The 22,652-nt window shown below is 52.1% G+C and overlaps 1 protein-coding gene across 2 annotated transcripts in view; it reads right to left on the bottom strand.

The window, feature by feature from the left end:
• Window positions 1-7,692, bottom strand: part of ZC3H18 (zinc finger CCCH-type containing 18) — a 68,084-nt gene extending 60,392 nt beyond the window's left edge. For both annotated transcript variants that reach the window (XM_039459870.2, XM_039459871.2), the window contains exon 1: window positions 7,494-7,692. The gene's annotated coding sequence lies outside the window, so the exon portion shown is untranslated. The remainder of the gene's footprint in view (window positions 1-7,493) is intronic.
• Window positions 7,693-22,652: the final 14,960 nt, after the last annotated feature.

Below are 22,652 nucleotides of genomic sequence, written 5' to 3'. Positions count from 1 at the left end.
ATGGAATGAGAGAGCAAAACTGCAGGCCCATGTCTGACCACTTCTCTGGAGTCATTCTGAAGCAGGAAGCTAGGCCAGCCTTCGGCAGTTTCCAGGTCTAGAGCCTGTTCTGTTAGTGAAAACACTTCTCAAAGGCTGGCCTCTGACACCTTCTCAGAATCCCCTTTGGTGCCCTTTAAAGACAAAAATATGCACCTTTTAAATTTACACTTTTAATAGGACAACCTGTTTAAAGACACATAATATCAAGAGTTGGTATCTAAACCTACAGTTAAACATTGTTTTAAACCTACAGTTAAACATTTCTTTTTTCTTTTTATCTTTTTTGCTGTTAATGGAAATCATTAAAATTAAGTACACATTAGAACAAAATTGGCCAGCTGCAGTCGGGCTCATGCCTGTAATCTCAGCACTTTGGGAGGCTGAGGTGGACAGATCACTTGGGTCCAGGAGTTCTAGAATAGCGAAACCCCATCTCTACAAAAAAACACAAAAATTAGCTTGGTGTGATAGGGCAGCACCTGTATGTAGTTGCGGCTACTTGGGAGGCTGAGGTGGGAGGATCACTGGAGCCTAGGAGGTGGAGGCTGCACTTCAGCCTGGGTGACAGAGTGAGACCCTGTCTCAAATATAAACCAAAAAAGCCCTCCAAAAACCCCAAATAATTTAAAATTAATCACTTTATAAAAACGAAATGGGCCGGGTGTGGTGGCTCACGCCTGTAATCCCAGCACTTTGGCAGGCCAAGGTGGGTGGATCACCTGAGGTTAGGAGTTCAAGATCAGCCTGGTCAACATAGTGAAACCCTGTCTCTACCAAAAATACAAAAAATTAGATGGGCATGGTGGTGCCTGTAATCCCAGCTATTTGGGAGGCTGAAGCAGGAGAAACCCTTGAAACCAGGAGGCAGAGGTTGCAGTGAGCCAAGAATGCGCCACTGCACTCTGGCCTGGGCAACAGGAGTGAAACTCTGTGTCAAAAAATAAAAAGAATAAAAAACTCTAAATGGTTGGCAACATAGATTTACAAACCAACCAATCCATTTTAATTCACTTGAAAGTAGACAGTTCCGAAAAGGATTCACTTTCGGTTTTCTACACCATCCAGTTACTATCCAGACTACTGGGTGGAATTATGAAAAAGTCAGTCCTAAGCCAGGTGTGGTGGCATGTGCCTGTAATCCCAGCTTCGTGGGAGGCTGAGGTGGGAGGATCATTTGAGCCCAAGAGTTCGAGTCCAGCCTGGAAAACATGTGAGACCCTCCTCTCTCTTTTATTAAAGGTAGCCCCAAACTGGTATACACTGCTGAAAATGGGAAAGGCAAGGGGCCGATTCCCAAATAGTATCATGGGGCGCTTGCTGCACAGAGCATTTCTGCAGCCCAAGGCAACAAAAGCAAGGATGGAAAGCACCAAGGCTGCTAAGGCCTCTAGGCTTTCATTGTTGAAGACTGGGACTGTATGCGGAGCTGTAGCAGTAAGTCGCCAGTGGCAAACTGGCAATTCCCTCTCTTGCCTAGCTAATGACACTAGTAACATCGTATATGATCTGTACAATTTTTATTACAATGTATACTTAAACATCTTCCCCACAGAAGGGCAGGTACCTTACATCTCCCCAGCTGCCTAAGCGGAGCACCTGGTTCCCAGTAGGATGTCCCAAGCTGAACTGAGTTTCATATAGTGAGATCTGAGATGTGACAAATTCTGATTCACAAGTCTAATGTTAACCTTGGAAACAAAGTTATCTCTTAAACCAACTTTTATGCAAAACTAAATGTCCCCTCAAACTAGTTTTTTTTTTTTTTTGGAAAGAAGTTTTGCTCTTGTTGCCCAGGTTGGAGTGTAGTGGTGCAATCTTGGCTCACCACAACCTCCACCTTCTGGATTCAAATGATTCTCCTGCCTCAGCCTCCCAAGTAGCTGGGATCACAGGCACGTGCCACCATGTTCAGCTAATTTTGTATTTTTAGTTGAGATGGGGTTTCTCCATGTTGGCCAGGCTGGTCTCAAACTCTTGACCTCAAGTGATCCGTCTGCCTCGGCCTCCAAAAGTGCTGGGATTACAGGCATGAGCCACTGTGTTTAAAAATCATATAACTGGCCGGGCGCGGTGGCTCAAGCCTGTAATCCCAGCACTTTGGGAGGCCGAGGCGGGTGGATCACGAGGTCGAGAGTTCGAGACCATCCTGGTCGACATGGTGAAACCCCGTCTCTACTAAAAATACAAAAAATCAGCTGGGCATGGTGGCGTGTGCCTGTAATCCCAGCTACTCAGGAGGCTGAGGCAGGAGAATTGCCTGAACCCAGGAGGCGGAGGTTGCGGTGAGCCGAGATCGCGCCATTGCACTCCAGCCTGGGTAACGAGAGCGAAACTCCGCCTCAAAAAAAAAAAAAAAAAAAATCATATAACTGGTCTGGTGCAGTGGCTCATACCTGTAACCCCAGCACTTTGGGAGGCCAAGGTGGTTGGATCACAAGGTCAAGAGTTCAAGACCAGCCTGGCCAAGATGGTGAAACCCCGTCTCTGCTAAAAATGACAAAAAAATTATCTAGGCACGGTGGTATGCACCTGTAATCCTACTACCCAGAAGGCTGAGGCAGGAGAATTGTGAGAATTGTTTGAACCTGGGAGGTGGAGGTTGCAGTGAGCCAAGATCGTGCCACCGTACTCCAGGCTGGGTAACAGAGTAAGACTCTGTCTCAAAAAAAAAAAAAAAAAGAAAAAGAAAAAAAGAAAAAAAAATCACACAATTGATACTTTGCAGACAGAAAACACACACCTGTACCTGCCACTGGCTTTGCAACAGGCTTCCCTGCTACAAAGCAATGCTTTGTACAGACTCTCAAAATCCAGACAGCCCTTTTCCAAGGCTCAGGCACAAACTGGTGTGCACTTTGATTTCACTGCGATGACTGGGCCCAATCAAATGCTTTTTTGGTATTTTAACAAGCTTGAAATGAAATGGAAGGATAAGAAATGGGAGAGTAGGAAATGGAATAGGGTAAGAAATGAAAGAAAAAGAGTGTTTAACTTCAAATATCTGAACACAAGTGGTCCCAGGCAGCAGGAAGGCTGCCTTTCAGTGTGGTTTCCCATGAGGACCGAGCAAAGAAAGTGTGGGCCTCTGAGTCAAAACCCAAAGCCCAGCTCTACTGCTTCCTAGGTTACATACACTTGCCACACTTCAGTTTCTTCATCTGAAATATGGGACATCATCATCCACTTTGGGGGATGTTACAATGATGTGATGAGATTCCTCTGACAATATGCTTGGAACTTGTGTTCACTGAAACTGAACTGATGTGAGGGTGAGCAGATGCAACCGTCAGCTTAAAACCATACTCCCATCACTCCGGTTGGATTCTGCTCAAGTCTCTCCAGGCACTAAGGAGTCATTTACTGTTTCAACAACTACCTGAGCACATTCATATACAATGGCAACGCTGAAGCCACTTCTGCAGTAAAACCAACAGCCACCACCATTTCCTCACAGTCTAGTCAGCCTCGTGAATACCTTATTTCCACACGTTATTCTGACTCCTCAAACCAATCTTCTAAATATGCGACGGTCCCTTTTATAAATGGGGAAACCAAGGCCCTAACGCTACTGAGTGGATATCCAGGGGTGCAGCTCAGACCAACTTCACAAGCCTGTGCTTCAGCACAGCGCTCTAGATGAGGGAAGGAATCCATTGCTCCCTGTGTGGGCACCAACCCCCACGTTTAACCACTGTTTCTAGAGGAAAAGGGGGCCCAAGTTCCCAAATGATTTTCTAAATATTTTTGGAACACAGCCCATGCATAAATGGGTATCTTCTACTAAACTAGCAGATTTTGCCACTTTTCTTTTCTCTCTTTTAAAGTTTTGTGCTGCTCCATCCACATTCTTATCCCAGTCCTTTCAAATGCCCCACCTATACATTTTCATAAAGACGGAAATGTTACTGTAAAATCTGTACAGACTACTGGTTTAAAAATAATGAGTTTGGCTGGGCATGGTGGCTCATGCCTGTAATCCCAACACTTTGGAAGGCCAGGTGGGTGGATCACCTGAAGTTGGCAGTTCGAGATCAGCCTGACCAACATGGAAAAATGCCGTCTCTACTAAAAATACAAAATTAGATGGGCGTGGTGGCATACGCCTGTAATCCCAGCTACTCTGGAGGCTGAGACAGCAGAATCGCTTGAACCTGGGAGGCAGAGGTTGCGGTGAGCTGAGACCTTGCCATTGCACCTCAGCCTGGGCAACAAGAGCAAAACTCCATCTCAAAAATAAATAAATAAAATGAGTTTATAGAGATCCAAGTGGTGAAATCAAATAATTTTAAACTTGTCTGAAATTCAAACATTAGGCCCATAAACTGGACATGATCCAATAACTTCTATGTCACTGGTGTCTTCTGGGGATCACAAAATGCTCTGAGATGAAGTGTATGGCTCCTCTCCCTAGAAAAGCCAGAATATACACAATTTATCTTCCACTTTAGGGAGTTCAAACCCTCCAAGGCCCACCCATGGGCTCAGTCTAAGAACTCCTGCCTTGGTACACTAAACATTCTTCTTCTGCATCTGCACACATACCACACTGTATTGCAGCTACTGACTCTCAAGCCTGCTGGGAAACCCTTCCATCTCTCCCCGCAGAGTGCCTAAGTGGGAGGGCTCAGATTAGGCAAAGCGCTGGCATTTGGCAACACTGCTACCACTGAAAGGGGGCACCATTAACAATTACAACAGGCATAAAAAGGGGCTTTGCTAGGCACATGGGAGCCCTTAGGAGGCCCTGACAAGCTCCTGGGTAAAAGAGTCAGTGTCTTCTTTCCCATGGAATCTCCTAGGGTTTTACTATCAGAGCCTACATAAAGGTGAACACCTTTTAGAGAATAACATGTTGATGAATCTATCTGTTTATAAGATGCAACCTGAGCCACACCTAGTGGCACAGGAGAGAAGGAATGTCCCTGGGAATCTGGAGAAATACAATCAATTTGGCAGGTCTCTGACTGCGCACCCTATGCCGGCTGCTAGGAAGGGAAACACAGCGTCTTAAGTGTACACAATGACATAGAGGGTCCTCTGGCCAAGTCTCAAGGGACACCATGTTTGCAGTTTGTGCTCAGTTTGGTCTTCTTACACGATCGCTCTGTAATGGAAGATTCTCAGCATGATTTAGAACTAAATACCCAGTCCTCTGACCCACAAGATGGGTGAACTTGCCTGAGGAGTGAAACAAGTGCCAACCTCTGCTGCTTTCCGCGTCTGGCAGATGAGACTTGATAAACGTTTGTTGAATACATAACAAAAATCTCGTTACTTGAGGAACTATCTGTTGCATACCATAAAATAATTTAAAATAAGTGCCTAATTTGTGAAAGATGATACCAGAATTCAGACACAAGAGTAGGTGCTACTGGTCAGGCACGGTGGCTCACGCCTGTAATCCCAGCACTTTGGGAGGACGAGGCGCGTAGATCACTTGAGGTCAGGAGTTTGAAACCAACCTGGCCAACGTGGTGAAACTCTGTACTAAAAAAAAAAAAAAATACAAAAATTAGCTGGGCATCGTGGCGGGTGCCTGTAATCCCAGCTACTCAGGAGGATGAGGCAAGACAATCGCTTGAACCTGGGAAGAGGAGGTTGCAGTGAGCCGAGATCATGCCACTGCACTCCAGCCTGGGCAACAGAGCAAGGCACTGTCTCTAAATAATAATAATAATAATAATAATAATAATAATAATAATGATAAAGAACAGGGGCTACCTCCCTTCCCAGCAGCCCCTCTGGGAGGATGCATAGATTCCAATGGCACTGTTGACGTACAGAGCATTTGGGGACCTTCTCATTTCGAATGACCTTCCAACCCTGCAGAAGTCTTCTGGGATTCTCAGTGGTGGCAAATCTTCCTCCTCTCAGGCTGGTCACTTTGAGAAAGTGCTGCAAGTCAGAGCCTCACCTGCTAAGGTGAGCTACCAAACACATAAATCAACTTTTGGTCAAACCTGGAGTGTGACTACTGAGTAAGCCCGAGTTTCCCACATGACTATATTTTTACTACAAAAGCAGGAGTTCTGCAGAGGTTTTGGGAAAGAAGCACCAATGAAATACAAGCTTAATATTTTGGGACAATTACTTTCAATAGAGCAGTCCCTATTTGAATGCCTACGTTCTGGTACATCTGATTAAAATTCTGACTCATAACCTCATGAACTAACAATATCTAAATGAAGGTTATCAAGGTTGGTGACAGACTCCACTCGCAAAATGACCAAGCTTGACCACAAAAGTCCTTGAGAAGGAGGTACTCACCTTAAGATGCTCTGTAGCTGCGATAAAATGCAAATTTCTAAACACGATCTGGGCCGCAGGTTAACTTACCATTTGCTTTCTGGAGTGACTCCACAAAACTTTCTTACAACATCTGAGCATGTCCCATCTAAAACCGGAGAAGAGTTTCCAGCTCCAGGACACATCTGACTGGTTCCAGGGCAGGCTGGGCTCCGTAGTGCTCTCAGATAGTAAAAACATCATGCAAAGACTCTCCTCCCAAGGCTTGGAAGTGGGATTGAGCCTAGGTCCAGGCTCGCCCAGAGAATCCCAACTACTGAACGGGAAAGAACGACTCTATCGACAACCCAGGCTGGAAGTGAGCCTCACAGGAGAAATGATGAGCGCCCTGCTGTACCCCAAACGGTACTTCAGACGCTGAATGCCCTCTTTCTCCATTTTCCCAAATGGTTCTGAAGAATGACCTACGTTTGCAAATAAGTTAGCTGAACAAAGCCCATTTAAAACGGTCAATCGCTCTACCCGGCAAACTCAACTGTCATAAAGTTCTCAGGAAAACTTAATTTTTGGCAGGAGCAAGGCTGTAAGTCTCGGTTCTTCCAGCCTCAGAGCTGCAACTGGTTTATGTCAAGGACCTGGCACCTCTGATCTCCTAATCCAAGGGGTAAGGAAGTCACACATTCCTAAGAGACCGGCGCGCGTCTCACGGCCATCAGTGCGTCCAACCTGTGCACACTTTGAAGCTGCGGAGCAAGTTCCAAGAGGCTCACAAAGAGCTCAAAGTTCCGCGAAGAGCCCATCAACAGCCCGCGCTGACCTACTCCGGAGTTGAACCTGGGCGCCTCTCGCCGCCCCTTGGCGGGCGGCACACATGTGCCACGCGAGTGGCCCGGAAGAGAAATGACAGCTCCAGGAAAATAAACTCCGCCGCGGGGCGCCGAGGCAGCGCGCGAGGACCGCGGACGCCGTGGGCGCCCCAGGACCGCGGGGCCGGCTTGCGGACGGAACGCGGGGTGGTGCCTGTCTGAGCGTCCCCCTCCTTGGGCCCGAGGGCCACGCCTCGGTCCGTGGTCGCGCACGGCCGGAGGCGCGCCGGGCTCCCGGGCCTCACTCCCGCCGCCGCCGCCGCCGCCTCGGCGGCCTCCTCCTCCCGCCGCCGCTAGCCCGGCCTCCCGCCTCCCGCCTCCCGCCCGACCCTAGCTTACCTCAACGCTTGGGCGGAGACGGGGCCACGGCTCCGCTGTAGTCGGAGCGGCGCGGAGAAGACGTTCCTTGGCCCTTCCGCTTCTCACAGGCTCTGGCTTCAGTCTCGACGCGGGCGGAACAAACGGGCTCCACTACCCGCGGGGGCCGGCCATTGTGCAACGTCATCAGGCCGCGACAGTCGTCCTGCGGCCGGCGGGCTTCCCTTCCTCCCCCCGCCCCCTCCAGCTTCCTTCCGGCCTCCGCGCGGCTCCGCCCCCGCGGCGCGCGCTCGGGCAGGCGCGCGCCCGCTGAGCCCCAGCCTACAGCGCAGGCGCCGCAGGCGGTCTGCTCCTCCCGGTCAGGGTCCGCGCCTGCACACTGGGCTGTCCGCGCCTGCGCACTGGGCTACCCGCGCCCGCCTGGTCACGTGAGAAGGCTCTGGCTCGGCCGGCGGGTTCTCATTGGGGATGGTCGGGTTCATCGAAGTGGAAAACTTAAGGCGGTTTTCATCGGGCTGGTATCTCCTGCTTTACTGAATGTCGATACTAAATGCTTAGCTCCGGATTTATTTATTTATTTATTTAAAAAATTTTTTTTTGAGACGGAGTTTCGTTCTTGTTACCCAGGCTGGAGTGCAATGGCACGATCTCGGCTCACCGCAACCTCCGCCTCCTGGGTTCAGGCAATTCTCCTGCCTCAGCCTCCTGAGTAGCTGGGATTACAGGCACGCGCCACCACGCCCAGCTAATTTTTGTGTTTTTAGTAGAGACGGGGTTTCACCATGTTGACCACGATGGTCTCGATTTCTTGACCTCGTGATCCACCTGCCTCGGCCTCCCAAAGTGCTGGGATTACAGGCTTGAGCCACCGCGCCTGGCCTGGAATTATTTTTTGAGATACTTTCAGAGAAAAACCCGAACAATTCTTAGTTTTCTCTTGGGCTGCATGGCTCCCCGCGCGGTTCCACGCGAGCAGCGCCAGCTAGGGCGTCCGTCCCGCGTCTGGCTCAGCGCGCGCCGCCGGGGGCGTCCGGGGCTGGAGCGGTGCGAGCTGCCCTAGGGACTGAGGGCCCGGCCGAGAGCAGGCCCGCGGTTTCATTCTGCTTTGGGCCCTGCCGACGGTGTGGCTGGTCCTGGGTCTCTCAGGGCTTCGCTCACCCCGTTTTCCTTCATATCCCCGAGGTGGAAGCAAGAGGGCTGGATGTCCATAAACACAGTGAGGGCGGTCCGTGCTGTGGAGTGTGAGGCAGCCAGCACCAAGAGCCACGTCCAGACCCCTGCGGCGACATGCGTGAACCTTGGAAGCAGTAAAGCAAGCCAATCGTAAAAGGACAAATACTGTGCCATTCCTTGCTATGGACCGAATTCTGCCCCGAACATCTGTCGTGAAGCCTTAATCTCCAGTGTGACTGCGTTTGGAGACAGGGCCTTTAGGGAAGTCATTAGGTTAAATGTGATTGTAAGGGTGGGGTCCTGATCTGATAGAATTAGTGTCCTTCCAGCAAGCACCAAAAGCCCGGCACTGTGGCTCACACCTGTAATCCTAGCACTTTCAGAGGCCAAGGTGGGAGGACCACCTAAGTCTTGGAGTTTGAGACTAGCCTGGGCAACAAGGCAAGACCCCTGTGTCTAAAAAAAAAAAATAAAAATAAAAAAAAAAATTAGCAGGGCATGGTGGCACGTGCCTGTAGTTCCAGGAACTTGGGAGAATGAGACGAGAAGATTGCTTGAACCCAGTTCAATGATTGCAGTGAGCTGTGACTGCACCACTGTACTACAGTAGCCTGGGTAACAGTGAGACCCGGGCTAAGAGACACGGCAGAGCTCTCTGTTGCCCCTGTGCTCTCCTCCTCTCTGCCCACCACATGAGGACACAGTGAGAAGGCAGCTGTCTGCAGGAAGAGTGTCTCACCAGAACCCGACCACGTGTGCCCAGGATCACCAGATTTCCATCCTGCAGAGCTAGGAGGAAATGTGTCTTGTTTAAGCCACAAAGTCTATGGTATTTTGTTAAGACAGCCCAAGTTAACCAATACATTCCTTTTTTTCTTTTTTTGTTTTTGAAATGGAGTCTTGCTCTGGCGCCCAAGCACACAGTGGCCCCAGCTGGGCACGATGCCCTTCTGTGTACCCACAGCACTTACCCCATCAAGGGGTGTCCTACCTGTCAGCTTCAAGATCCTAGGAGCAGGCCAGTCCAACATTTGCAAAATATGGGGGTGGAGGGATGGAGAAAATGGCTGAGATGGGATTAGGACCCAGACTTTCTGAATCTAAACTTAAAATTACTTTAATTTACTAAACTAAAATTTGAGCAAGGGGTCCCAGGTGTGAAGATGCAACCAGTGTTCCCTTAAACCTGTTTTGCTGCTCTGCCAAGTGGAGCTGTTCACACCTCCTGCCTCCCTCCAGAAGGGAATGGAGACAAGCAGGGGCCAACACAAAGACTTTTCTAGGATTTACGAAGCCCCTCTGCTCATGGCAGGCCCCTGGTCCAGGCAACTGTTCCCAAACAACTCCTGAGAGGCGCTGCCACCATGATCTCCAGCCTAGAGCTGGGAACAGAAGCTGGACAGTCACAGGGCTGGGCTTTCACCCCAGACACTTGGATCTCAAAACCCCATACCGAACAAGCTGTGCCCAGATGGCAGGACGCTGGTTGTTAGGGTTATGGAAGAAGAATGAGAATTCAACCCTGGGGACCTTGGGCCACGTCAGGAGCAGCCCTGACACACCATTTGGCGCCTTCTGCTCACTCTGTGTATCGACAAGGCAGGGTCCCACCCAGCAAGGGCCCCTTGGTCAGTTGCACATAAATCTGCATGGTCATCACCATCCATGTAAAGGAGCGGCCAGCGCTGGCTGTGACAGACACGTGCCTGGCTGAATCTGAATTTCATGAACAGTCAACTCTGCTGGTCACAGCCTCTTTGGAAAACAATGTGACTTTAAAAGAAGAAGTGCCCTGTGGCCAGTAGTGCCACCCACAACAGGTTCTCAAAGCGGGACCCTGGGCGAGCAGCCTCAGTATCATGGTGGAGTTGTTATGAATGCATCTTCCTGGGCCCTGCTGCAGAATGGCTGTGCCCCCAACTCTGGGAGTGGCGCCCTGTGGTCCATGAACAGCTCTCAGGGGATTTTGATACCCAGTGGCACAGGTGGACCACTGGACAGGGGTGTCATCTGCCCATGGGCACCAGAGACACGAACAAGGACATAGCAGGTCTGTGAGTCATAACTGAAAGAACAAAGGGAAAAACTGAAAAACAAATGACCGAGATGCTGATCAACAGATGATTGTAATATTGTAGTAGTAATATGGTACAATGTTTGCAACATTGTAGTTAAAAATGCAAATACATGAATCTCTAGAATGTATACATATATATGAATAAATGAGTTGTTGAAAATAGATGCTCAATGCTGCAAAGAAAAGTCAGCACTGAGACAAAGGATCTTTCAGCAACACAAGTTTTACTTCTTGGACTGCAGGAAGGGGACTCTCACTAGCGAGAGTACAAAGAACAAAGGAAAACAGACAAATTTATCCCTTACGCATTTGGGGTCGTCCTTACTGCTGTGTCTGATCTCTGTTGGCTGGAGTTAGAACTCACAATCTAAACTAAAACCTGATTGGCTAACAACTTAAAACTTTTCTAAACAGGTAAAAGCAGTGGAGAGCTGGGACATGCCTGTGAGCACACCCAGCACAGATATCTTGGTTAAAGTACAAGGACACAGAATATACTATGTGCCTGTAAGCACGGCATGTCTGACAGCTACATAGGATAGGGCTTAACAAAGTTATTAGCATACTTACTCTTTAACAAGAAAGGAAACTTTATTTTTCTTTCTTTGTGTGTGTGTGTGTGTGTGTGTGTGTGTGTGTGTGTGTATATATATATATATATATATATTTTTTTTTTTTTTTTTTTTTAAATAAAGACAGGGTTTCACCATGTTGGTCAGGCTGGTCTTGAACTCCTGGCCTCGGGTGATTCGCCTGCCTTGGCCTCCAAAGTGCTTGGATTACAGGCGTGAGCCACCACGCCCAGCCAAAGGAAACTTTAAAAAGGAACTTTTCTAATTCTCATTATCGATGGGTAAAGACCATCGATAATGTTGAAGGAAAAAGGTGTGACAGAAGCAGATAGGGTGGTCACACTTCTATAAAATTGAAATCATGAGCATTTTTGGTGAGGATGGAGGGCACCCAGAGCGTGTGCCTATAATCCCAGCTACTCAGGAGGCTGAGGCAGAAGCATTGCTTGAAGCTGGGAGGCAGAGGTTGCAGTGAGCTGAGACCATGCCACTGCACTCCAGCCTGGGCAACAAGAGTGAGACTGTCTTGGAAAAAAAAAAAAAGAAAAAAGAGGAAGAGAGACTTGGGCTGGCATGCTGTTGCCCTGTCACCATGTGATGTCCTCTGCCGTGTTATGGTGCGAGAAGCAGCTCTTCAGACGCCAGCACCATGTCCTGGACCCAGCCTCCAGAACTGCAAGAAACAAACCTCTCTTCTCTATACATTACCCAGCCTTAGTTACAGCAACAGAAAACAGGCTAAGACACCTTGTAACTTTTTTTTTGAGAGTCTCGCTCTGTGGCCCCGCTCCAGAAGTCTGTGACCGTGTTCACAAAACCGCAGCCTGTGTTCAGTCGGAACTGAGCCATGTTGCTCCTCTGTGACTTCCTGGAAGAGATGAGCTCCAACGTCCAGCAAAAGGCACATCCAAGATCGCTGACAGCAGTGTGACTCATTACACTCCAGGCTAGAAGGAACGCCACGGTGCTTCAGTGACAGAAGGCTAAACAAGCTGTGGTGTAACCCCCACGCAATGCAATATCGTACGGAAACAAAAGGGACACGCTGCACCTGCATACGACGTGGATCTCGCAAGGATGCTGCGCAAAAGGACCGGACGCAAATGCATCAGCTGGCGTTCGTACGACTCTGTGACAGGCAGCTGGATCTGCAGTGATGGGGGCCCCAGGAGCAGTGACCGCGAGGCAGTGCCCGGGAGCCTGCAGTGGTGGCTGAAGTCAGTAGCTGGACCTGGCTGGGATGTTTTGTTTTTAAGCTGGAGTACATTATATCTGTTTATTTATTTATTTCACTGTGGTGGTGGTGGGGGGCGTCTCACTGTGTTGCCCAGGCTGGTCTCAAACTCCGGGCCTCAAGTGATCCTCCCACCTTGGCCTTCCAAAGTGCTGGGATTAACAGGTGTGAGCCACTGCATCAGGCCATTATTGTTATTAGTGCTTAAAAATATTTAGTAAACTTTTTTTTTTTTTTTTTGCCTAAAACCACTTCATTTGGAGAAGCGAAGCTGGGCGGAATGTGGCGTGGCAGGGCGATGGGAGAGCTACTGGTCTTCTTCCAGAGTAGGAAGCGCATAAATTACTTAAGCCTACTTTCCGGGGTGGTAAAACTTCTGCATAAGGAAGTACAAATATGTAAGGTTCCATGATGGCAGCCATGGCACATGACATATCTGTGCAAACCCGCGTAATGTACAATGCCAAGAGTGAACCGTAGTGTACACTGTGGACTTGAGGAAATGGTAATGCCCGGCGCAGTCCAGTCGGTTGTGATGCAGGGCAGGTGAGCCCCAAAGTGGAGCTTAGCCTGCGAGAGTTCCCAGCTTTGCTCAAGGCAGGATTCGAGGGCATGCTGGAGGTAGAGGAGAACAGCTTGACTGAAGCGGCAGCTCCATGGCAGCACCTGCAGAGCTGGGCGCTTCTGCAGTCCTGTTCATGCCCACCTTTAATTGCATGCAGATTAAGGGCAGTTTATGCAGAAATTTCTAGGGAACGGGTAGTCACTTCTGGGTCATTGAGTTATTGCCATGGGAAGGGGGGTAACTCCAGAGTGTTGCCATGGCGATGGTAAACCGACACAGCACACTGGTGGGTGTGTCTTTTATTTTTTTTTTTCGGAGTCTTGCTCTGTCACCCAGACTGGAGTGAAGTGGTGTGATTTTGGCTCACAGAAACCTTCGCCTCCCAGGTTCAAGTGATTCTCCTGCCTCAGCCTCCCAAGTAGCTGAGATTATAGGTGCCCACCTCCGTGCCCAGCTAATTTTTTATTTTTAGTAGAGGCCGGGTTTCACTATGTTGGCCTGGCTAGTCTCGAACTCCTGACCTAAGGTGATCCGCTCGCCTTGGCCTCCCAAAGTGCTAGGATTCCAGGAGTGAGCCTTTACACCTAGCCCAATTTTTGTATTTTCAGTAGAGATTGGGTTTCACCTTGTTACCCGGCTAGTCTTGAACACCCGACCTCAGGTGATCGGCCTACCCTGGCCTCCCAAAGTGTTGGGATTGCAGGCATGAGCCACTATGCCTGGCCCCTCCTATGTCTTTGGGATGGGGTTTTGCCTGTGTTGCCCTGGTGGGAGTGCAGTGGTGCGATCGTGGTTCTCTGCAGCCTCAGACACCTGGGATCAAGTTTTCCTCCCGCCTCAGCCTCCACAGCCTCTTGGGAGTACAGTTATGCATCCCCACGTCCAGCTAATGTTTTCACTTTTTGTAGAGGCGGGTTCCTACTGTGTTACCCAAGCTGGTCTCAAATTCCTGGGCTCAAATGATCTTCCCACCTTGGCCTCCTGAAGGGCTGGGATTATGGGCACGAGCCACCGTGGCTGGTGATCTGGTCCCTTCTATTTATTTTTGTTTTATTCCTTTTTGAGACAGGGTATCACTCTGTTGCCCAAGCTGGAGTGCAGTGGCATGAACAGGCTCACTGCAGCCTCAACCCCCTGACCTCAAGTGAGCCTCCCAACTCAATCTCCCTCGTAGCTGGGACTACGACAGGACTACTACTTCTGGTCCCTTTTAAGAACATGCCTTGTGCTGCGGTTTGAATGTGTCTTCCAGACTTTATGTGTTGGGAATTTAATCTCCACAATCATATGGTCATGACATTTGGAGGTGGGACCTTTTGGAGGTAATTAGGTTTGGATGAGCTCATGAGGGGGGCATGAAGGGACTAGTGGCTTAATAAGAAGAGGAACAGGCCGGGCATGGCAGCTCACGCCTGCAATCCTAGCACTTTGGAAGGCTGAGGTGGGCAGATCACGAGGTCAGGAGTTCTAGACCAGTCTGACCGACATGACATAACCCTGTCTGTACTAAAAATTCAAAAATTAGCTGGTCACAGTGGCAGGCACCTGTAATCCCAGCTACTTGGGAGGCTGAGGCAGGAGAATTGCTTGAACCCAGGAGGCAGAGGTTGTAGTGAGCTGAAATCGCACCACTGAACTCCTGCCTGGGCAACAGACTGAGACACTGTCTCAAAAAAAAAAAAAAAAAAAAAGGAAAAAAAAAAAAGAAGAAGAAAGAGTGCCCTGTCGCCATGTGACGCCCTCTGCTGTGTTCTGGTGTGAGGAGGAGCTCTCCAGACACAGTGCCATGCTCTTGGACTTCCAGCCTCCAGAACTGCAAGAAACAAACCTCTCTTCTCTATAAATCCCCTAGTCTTAGTGATAGCAACAGAAAACAAAGACACCTTGTAACTTTTTTTTTTTTTTTTGAGACGGAGTGTTGTTCTGTCACCCAGGCTGGAGTGCAGTGGCGTGATCTTGGCTCACTGCAACCTCCTCCTCCTGGATCAAGTGATTCTCCTGCCTTAGCCTCCAAGTAGCTGGGACCACAGGCATGCGCCACCATGCTCAGCTAATTTTGTATTTTTAGTGGAGATGGGGTTTCGCCATGTTGGCCAGGCTGGTCTCAAACTCCCAGCCTCAAGTGATCTGCCTGCCTCGGCTTCCCACAGTGCTGGGATTACAGGCGTGAGCCATTGTGCCCAGGCTGGCCCTGTCCACACGTGCTTTGGGATTACAGTCTTTGGTCCCAGGGAGTGGAACTTCTGTGCTCCCAAGGGAAAGCCTGTGGTGCTCACTGGCCACCCCCACCCTCCACAGAGCTGCCTGTGGCAGCTGCTGACACCACTGCCCAGCTCTCCATCCTCCCAGGAGCCTTTTCTGCTGGGTTTCTGCGTTTTCTGGGGCACCTTCAGCGTAGGGGGTGGCCACGGCCTGCAGGGGACTTGCACTCAGGGCTCTGGGCTCTTCCTCTGAGTTCCCTCCTCTCCAGGGTTTCCCCTCAGGCCCCAGCGGGTTTGCAGCCTCAACCTCTATTGGCTGTTTCTCAGCTTAGCCAGGCTGTGCGCTCTGCTTTCAGATCCCCATGCCAATGTGGGAAGATGCCCCATGAGGAAAGCCAGGGCGAACGTGGGCTCACTTTCTTGTTGACATTCGCTCGAGGGTCACAGCCCCAGGCCCTGCCAGCACTGGCTGCTCCCCACAGGTCCTGTTACATGCGTGTATCATACAGCGATGCGTGTGTGTCCAGCCCGTATCCGTGTCTCCAGTGGGACGGCGAGGGCAATACCAGTGGTTCTGTCTGAAAGCATTTTACAAAGCACAGCCCTTGCTATTTCCTCAAAGGACCACCAGAGGGCACTCCCACTCAGCCTGGCCACTGTTCCTGGGGTCCGGGGCCCTGAACTGCCTGGGGCAGGTGAAGCCTGCAGGAAACCCTGAGTGTTCTCTGTGGGACTCCCACTTCCACTGTGGCCCCCACCACAGGCACGGCGAGTCCGCTCCAGTCCCTGTCCCAGCCTCTGGAGGGGTGCCAGCTCTGACCCCACCTGGCCCCCTTTCACTCCAGATGTCCATGGGCCCCCAACTCTCCAGGTCTCAGACACCCCAGGGAGGTGGAGGAAAGGATTCCTGGGGCCGCTGAGGCTGGGGGCTTTTCTGTTGTTTCTGCAGCTCCAGGGTCTGGCACACCTGACCTCTGTAGGCTGGTTGGGATGAATGAATGATGAATGAATGAATGAATGTCATTTCAGCTCCCAACTCACTGCCTGGAATTTTTTTTTTTTTTTTTTTTTGAGACGGAGTTTCACTCTTGTTACCCAGGCTGGAGTGCAATGGTGCGATCTTGGCTCACCGCAACCTCCGCCTCCTGGGTTCAGGCAATTCTCCTGCCTCAGCCTCCTGAGTAGCTGGGATTACAGGCACGCGCCACCATGCCCAGCTAATTTTTTGTATTTTTAGTAGAGATGGGGTTTCACCATGTTGACCAGGATGGTCTCGATCTCTTGACCTCGTGATCCACCCGCCTCGGCCTCCCAAAGTGCTGGGATTACAGGCTTGAGCCACCGCGCCCAGCCCGACTGCCTGGAATTTGCTAGGGGCTTGGCGTTTCTTCCCATGGCCGTGTGTGTGTGTGTGTGTGTGTGTGTGTGTGTGTGTATTTTTCGAAACAGAGTCTCACTTTGTCACCCAGGCTAGAGTGCACTGGTGTGATCTCAGCTCACTGCAACCTCCACTTCCCTGGTTCTAGTAATTCCCTTGCCTCAGCCTCCTGAGTAGCTGGAATTTTAGGTGCATGCCACCACAGACAACTAATTTTTTTTGCGTTTTTATCAGAGACAGGGTTTCACCATGTTGGTCAGGCTGCTCTTGAACTCTTGATCTTGTGATCCACCCGCCTTGGCCTTCCAAAGTGCTGGGATTACAGGCGTGAGTCACCATGCCAGGCCTATATGTATATTTTGAGACAGGGTCACGCTATACTGCGTAGGCTGGATGTAGAGGTGCAGCCTCTGCTCACCGTGGCCTCCCACTCCCAAGCTCAAGTGATCTTCCTGCCTTAGCTTCCTGAGTAACTGAACTAAAAGGTGTACACCACCATACCTGGCTAATTTTGTTTTAATTTTTTGTAGAGACAAAGTCTGTGGCCTCCCAAAGTGCTTGGATTACAAGCATGAACTACCATGCCCAGCCCCATGGTCATGACATTTTTTTATTTGAGATGGAGTCTTGCTCTGACACCCAGGCTGGAGTGCAATGGCACAGTCTTGGCTCGCTGCAACTTCTACTTCCCAGGTTCAAGTGACCCTCATGCCTCAGCCTCCTGAGTAGCTGAGATTACAGGTGTGCATCACCACACCCACCCAGGTAATTTTCGTATTTTTAGTACAGACAGGGTTTCACCATGTTGACCAGGCTGGCTTTGAACGCCTGACCTCAAGTGACCTGCCCACCTCGGGCTCCCAAAGTGCTTGGGTCACAGGTGTGAGCCAGCATGCCCGGCCACCCCATGGTCACAGTTTAAGTGCTTTCTGCACCCTGAGGCTCTGCCTGGTCACCCGCAGAGCCCACATGGGCCAGTGTGTCACACTGTGGTTCAGCCAGCAGCCTCTCCTGCCAGGCCCCTAGTGAAGCCCCTCCTGTGAAATGAGGAGATGGTGGCAGCCGGTCCATGCACTGGCCCCAGTGAACCAGCTGGCAGGATACACGCCCTTTCAGTGGGGGCTGGCCCCGTGAGTGCTCAAGCCAACAGAAAGCAGGGTGAGGGGCTGTGCCTTAACGAGGCTTCTGCATGTTGCTTCTGCTCCTGGGAGGCTCCCTCTGCGACGTGAAAGTCTGGCCGCGGTGCTGGAGAGGCCGAGGCCCCAAGGTCCCAAGACTGCATACAGCAAGAGGCCCAGGCATCCGAGCCTCATCCCATGGAGAAGAACCACCCAGCCGAGCCCAGCCAGAAACACGAGAGAAGACAGAGATGCAGCTGTTTTGAGCCACTGCACTTCGAGGGAGCTGGTTATATGGCAGCAGAACCACAGCAAATGGTGCTGCCTTTGCCCCCAGGGCTCCCCACTTATACCCCGACACCACCTCTGCTAACGAGTCACCACCTGAATACAGCTCTGCACAAACCAGCCTGGCCCTGCACGTCCACACTGACAGCTTCAGCCCCGCCCCCATCTTCTTTTATGAAACCATCACCTGTGCTTCCAGGACGACGTCCCATCCCATCCAGCTACAATAAAGCAGGCAGAGGAGTGTGGAAGGACGGGACTGGCTGAGTGTTCTGGCTTTCTCCCGTGCTGGGGGCTTCCTGCCCTCAAACATCAGACACCAAGTTCTTCAGCTTTGGGACTCTTGGGCCAACACCAGTGGTTTGCCAGGGGGTCTCGGGCCTTTGGACACAGACTGAAGGCTGCGCTGTCAGCGTCCCTACTGTTGAGGTTTTGGGGCTCGGACTGGCTTCCTGGCTCCTCAGCTTGCAACAGGGCCTATTGTGGGACTTCACCTTGTGAACATGTGAGCCAATACTCCCAATAAACTGCCCTCCACATATGCATTGATCCATTAGTTGTGTCCCTCTAGAGAACACTAATATACCGGGAGTGATGTCCAGGCTGCTGTGACTGTCCTTTTCTTGTTCTAGAGAAATGATGGACCCATGGAGACCAAGGGCAAGGGGAGGAAAGGCCCAGGTGGGGCTGAAGGCAGAGTTCCCAGGCCTGGCTCTGCTGCTCACAGACGAGGCTTCTCTCTGTTGAGCAGATAAAATCACAGGGCCCTTTTCTTGAGTTTGCCGAATGGATTGGCTGCAGTGGTCCACACGCAAACACTCAGCATGGTACCCTGCACGCAGACCGTGTTCTGTAAATCCTGGTCGTCATCAAAAATTCCATTTATGACTGCTGAACACTTCATGACTTTGGGCAAATGACCTCCCTCTCTGGACTTCCATCTCTACTCTCATGTGGTTGCAGGCTCAGGACAGACAGCTTTGTAGCTCTGTCCCATGCCATTTCATTCCGTTCTCTTCCCTGGCTTCTCCATGCCTTGGCTTCCCTGTCGGGGTGATTTCAGCACCACAGGGAGGAAAGCAGCCTGGGAGCTGTCCATGGAGCTGAATTCTCAGGAGGGCACCTGGTGGAGAAGGTGTGGTGGGGCTGGAGGTGGGATTGGGTGGGAAGCAGCAGGGGATGGCAACGCACCCCAGCTTCCACTTGGGGCCACCTGGGACTGGGGGAAGGCTGACTCCATGAGCTCTTGTGGTGTGGAAGACCCAGTTGTGCACGGTGGATGCAAGTACCCTGCATGTGAGTGCTGGATGTGGTGGCTCACATCTGTAATCCCAGTGCTTTGGGAAGATGAGGCAGGAGGATTGCTTGAGCCCAGGAGTTTAAGTCCAGCCTGGGCAACACAGCAAGACCTCATCTCTACAAAAAGTTTAAAAATTAGGTGGGCATGGTAGCACATCTCTACTAAATGAGAGCTCATCTGTGGTTCTAGCCATTTGGGAGGCTGAGGTGGGAGGAGTGCTGGAGCTTCAGAGGCTCAGGCTGTAGCGAGCTGTGATTGCACCACTGCATGCTAGCCCGGGCAGCAGAGGAGGAGGAGGAGGAAGAAGGAAGAGGAGGAGGAGGAAGAAGAAGGAGGAGGAGGAAGGAGGAGGAAGGAGGAGGGAGAAGGAGGAGGAGGGGGGAGGAGGAAGGGGGAGGAGGAGGAGGAGGAGGGAGGAGGAGGAGGGAGGAGGAGGGAGGAAGAGGAGGGAGGAGGAGGGAGGAAGAGGAGGGAGGAGGAGGAGGGAGGAGGAGGAGGAAGGAGGAGGAGGAAGGAGGAGGAAGAGGAGGGAGGAAGAGGAGGGAGGAGGAGGAGGGAGGAGGAGGAGGAAGGAGGAGGAGGAAGGAGGAGGAGGAAGGAGGAGGAGGAGGAAGGAGGAGGAGGAGGAAGGAGGAGGAGAGAGGAGGAGGAGGAAGAAGGAGGAGGAGGAAGGAGGAGGAGGAGGAAGAAGGAGGAGGAGGGAGGAGGAGGAAGAAGGAGGAGGAAGGAGGAGGAGGAAGAAGGAGGAGGAGGAAGAAGGAGGAGGAGGAGGAAGAAGGAGGAGGAAGGAGGAGGAGGAGGGAGGAGGAGGAAGAAGGAGGAAGAGGAGGAAGAAGGAGGAGGAGGAGGGAGGAGGAGGAAGAAGGAGGAAGAGGAGGAAGAAGGAGGAAGGAGGAGGAAGAATAAGGAGGAGGAGGAAGGAGGAGGAGGAGGAGGGAGGAGGAGGAAGAAGGAGGAGGAGGAAGGAGGAGGAAGGAGGAGGAGGAAGGAGGAGGAGGAAGGAGGAGGAGGAGGAAGGAGGAGGAGGAGGAAGGAGGAGGAGGAGGAAGGAGGAGGAAGGAGGAGGAGGAAGGAGGAGGAAGGAGGAGGAGGAAGGAAGAGGAGGAGGAGGGAGGAGGAGGAGAGAGGAGGAGGGGGAGGAGGGAGGGAGGAGGAGGAGGAAGGAGGAGGAGGAAGGAGGAGGAGGAAGAAGGAGGAGGAGGAATGAGGAGGAGGAGGAGGAGGAGGAAGGAGGAAGGAGAGGAGGAAGGAGGAGGAGGGAGGAGGAGGAAGGAGGAGGAGGAAGGAGGAGGAGGAAGAAGGAGGAGGAGGAATGAGGAGGAGGAGGAAGGAGGAGGAAGGAGGAGGAGGAAGGAAGAGGAGGAGGAGGAGGAAGGAGGAGGAAGGAAGAGGAGGAGGAGGAAGGAGGAGGAGGAGGGAGGAGGAGGAAGGAGGAGGAAGGAGAAGGAGGAGGAGGGGAGGAGGAGGAAGAAGGAGGAGGAGGGAGGAGGAGGAGGAGGAGGGAAGGAGGAAGGAGGAGGAGGATGGAGGAGGAGGAAGGAGGAGGAGGAGGAGAGGAGAAGGAGGAGGGGGAAGGAGGAGGAGGAGGAAGGAGGAGGAGGAGGAGGAGGAAGGAGGAGGAGGAAGAAGAAGGAAGGAGGAGGAGGAAGGAAAAGGAGGAGGAAGGAGGAGGAGGAAGAAGGAGGAAGAGGAGGAGGAGGAAGGAGGGGAGAGGAGGAGGAAGAAGGAGAAAGAGGAGGAGGGGAGGAAGGAGAGAAGAGGCAGAGAAGAAGGGAAAGAAAGAAAGAAGAAGAAGCAAAGATAACGACCACCCAAAAAGCAGAAGAACCAGACCAGGTTTGAGGCTCACGCCTGTAATCCCAGTACTTTGGGAGGCTGAGGCCTGATTGCTGAGGTCAAGAGTTCCAGACCAGTCTGGCCAACATGATGCAACCCCATCGCTACTAAAATTACAAAAACATTAGCCAGGCGTGGTGGTGCGTGCCTGCGGTCCCAGCTCCTCCGAAGGGTGAGGCACAAGAATTGCTTCAGCCTGAAAGGCGGAGGCTGCAGTGAGCTGAGATGGTGCCACTGCCCTCCAGCCTGGGCGACAGAGTGAGACCCTGTCTCAAACAAACAAAATAACAAAAAAACGGGCCTAACTCCTACTGACTCAGATCTGGTGGGTGTGGGGTGTGGCCCAGGAATCTGCATGGTAGCCAGGCCCCTGGCTGGTTCTGAGGGTGACAACCCCTGCTGGGTTCCAGCCTCAGCAGGAAGGTCCGGGGCAGCCTCATTCCTGCCAGCCCCCACCTGGGCTCCCGTCCCAGCTCCTTCCTGGAGGCGTCCACTCTCTCTCTGAGCCTGGGTCTCCTCTTCTGAGAAGTGGGGCTCCTGGGAGTCCCGCCCCAGGCAGTGGCTGGCTGGACTTTCAGAGGTGCTCAGCGAGGGTGGCCTCCCTTTGTCTTGTTGGGTCCTGCGTCGCTGTGAGGGGCCCCTCAGGAGCAGGTGGACACTAGAATCACTGTCAGATCCCACACGCCTACACACTGCCTCACAGTTAATCCCAGCCCGGCCTCCGACGGATAACAGGCCCACTGCACAGGGCTCTGGCTGGCGACCTTGGCTCCCACCCTCCCCACTCTGGGTCTCTGCCTCCTCCTCTGTCAGCCCACTGCCAGCTCTGCTGCCTCTTGGGGCCTTCCGAATGCTGCACAGAGGTCCATCCCACCTGGCAAATGCCTGCGAGCCGCCCTGCTCCAACCTGGGAGGGGAGGTGGGGTGGCTATTGTTCTCCGCTGGCCTTCGCCTCACCAGGCTCCGGCATCACAGGGTGACGGCCTCCCTGCTCAGCACCTGCCTCCCAGTGCTGCCTCAGTCGGCCTCGGGGATGCAGCTTCCCCACCCGGCGCAGCCTCCCCACCCGGTGCAGCCTCCATACCCAGCGCAGCCTCCACACCCGGCGCAGCCTCCACACCCGGCACAGCCTCCACACCTGGCATAGCCTCCATCCCGGGACTCTGCTCCTGTGGCTGTCCTGGCCCCTCCACCTGCTCCTGACCCTTCTGAGATGAGTGTCCCACTTCTCCCCCTGCCAATGCTCCTGCATGTCTACCCCAGCCCCAACTGCCTGGGGCTCCACTCCCAGGCACCTGCCCATCTGCCTGCCCTGCACGGGTGGCAGATCTGACTGACTGCGTCCCAGTCCCTGCTCTCATCCAGCTCCGTGGCGAGCTGTGCTTGGCCTCTGCTCCTGCTCTGGCATCCACTGTTTCTCCAGGCCCCTCCCTGGATT

The sequence above is a fragment of the Saimiri boliviensis genome, chromosome 1, assembly GCF_048565385.1.
Source record: "Saimiri boliviensis isolate mSaiBol1 chromosome 1, mSaiBol1.pri, whole genome shotgun sequence".
NCBI classification, from domain to species: domain Eukaryota; kingdom Metazoa; phylum Chordata; class Mammalia; order Primates; family Cebidae; genus Saimiri; species Saimiri boliviensis.
The sequence above is the reverse complement of the archived record's forward strand: the minus strand, read 5'-3'. Positions and strand labels throughout refer to the sequence as shown.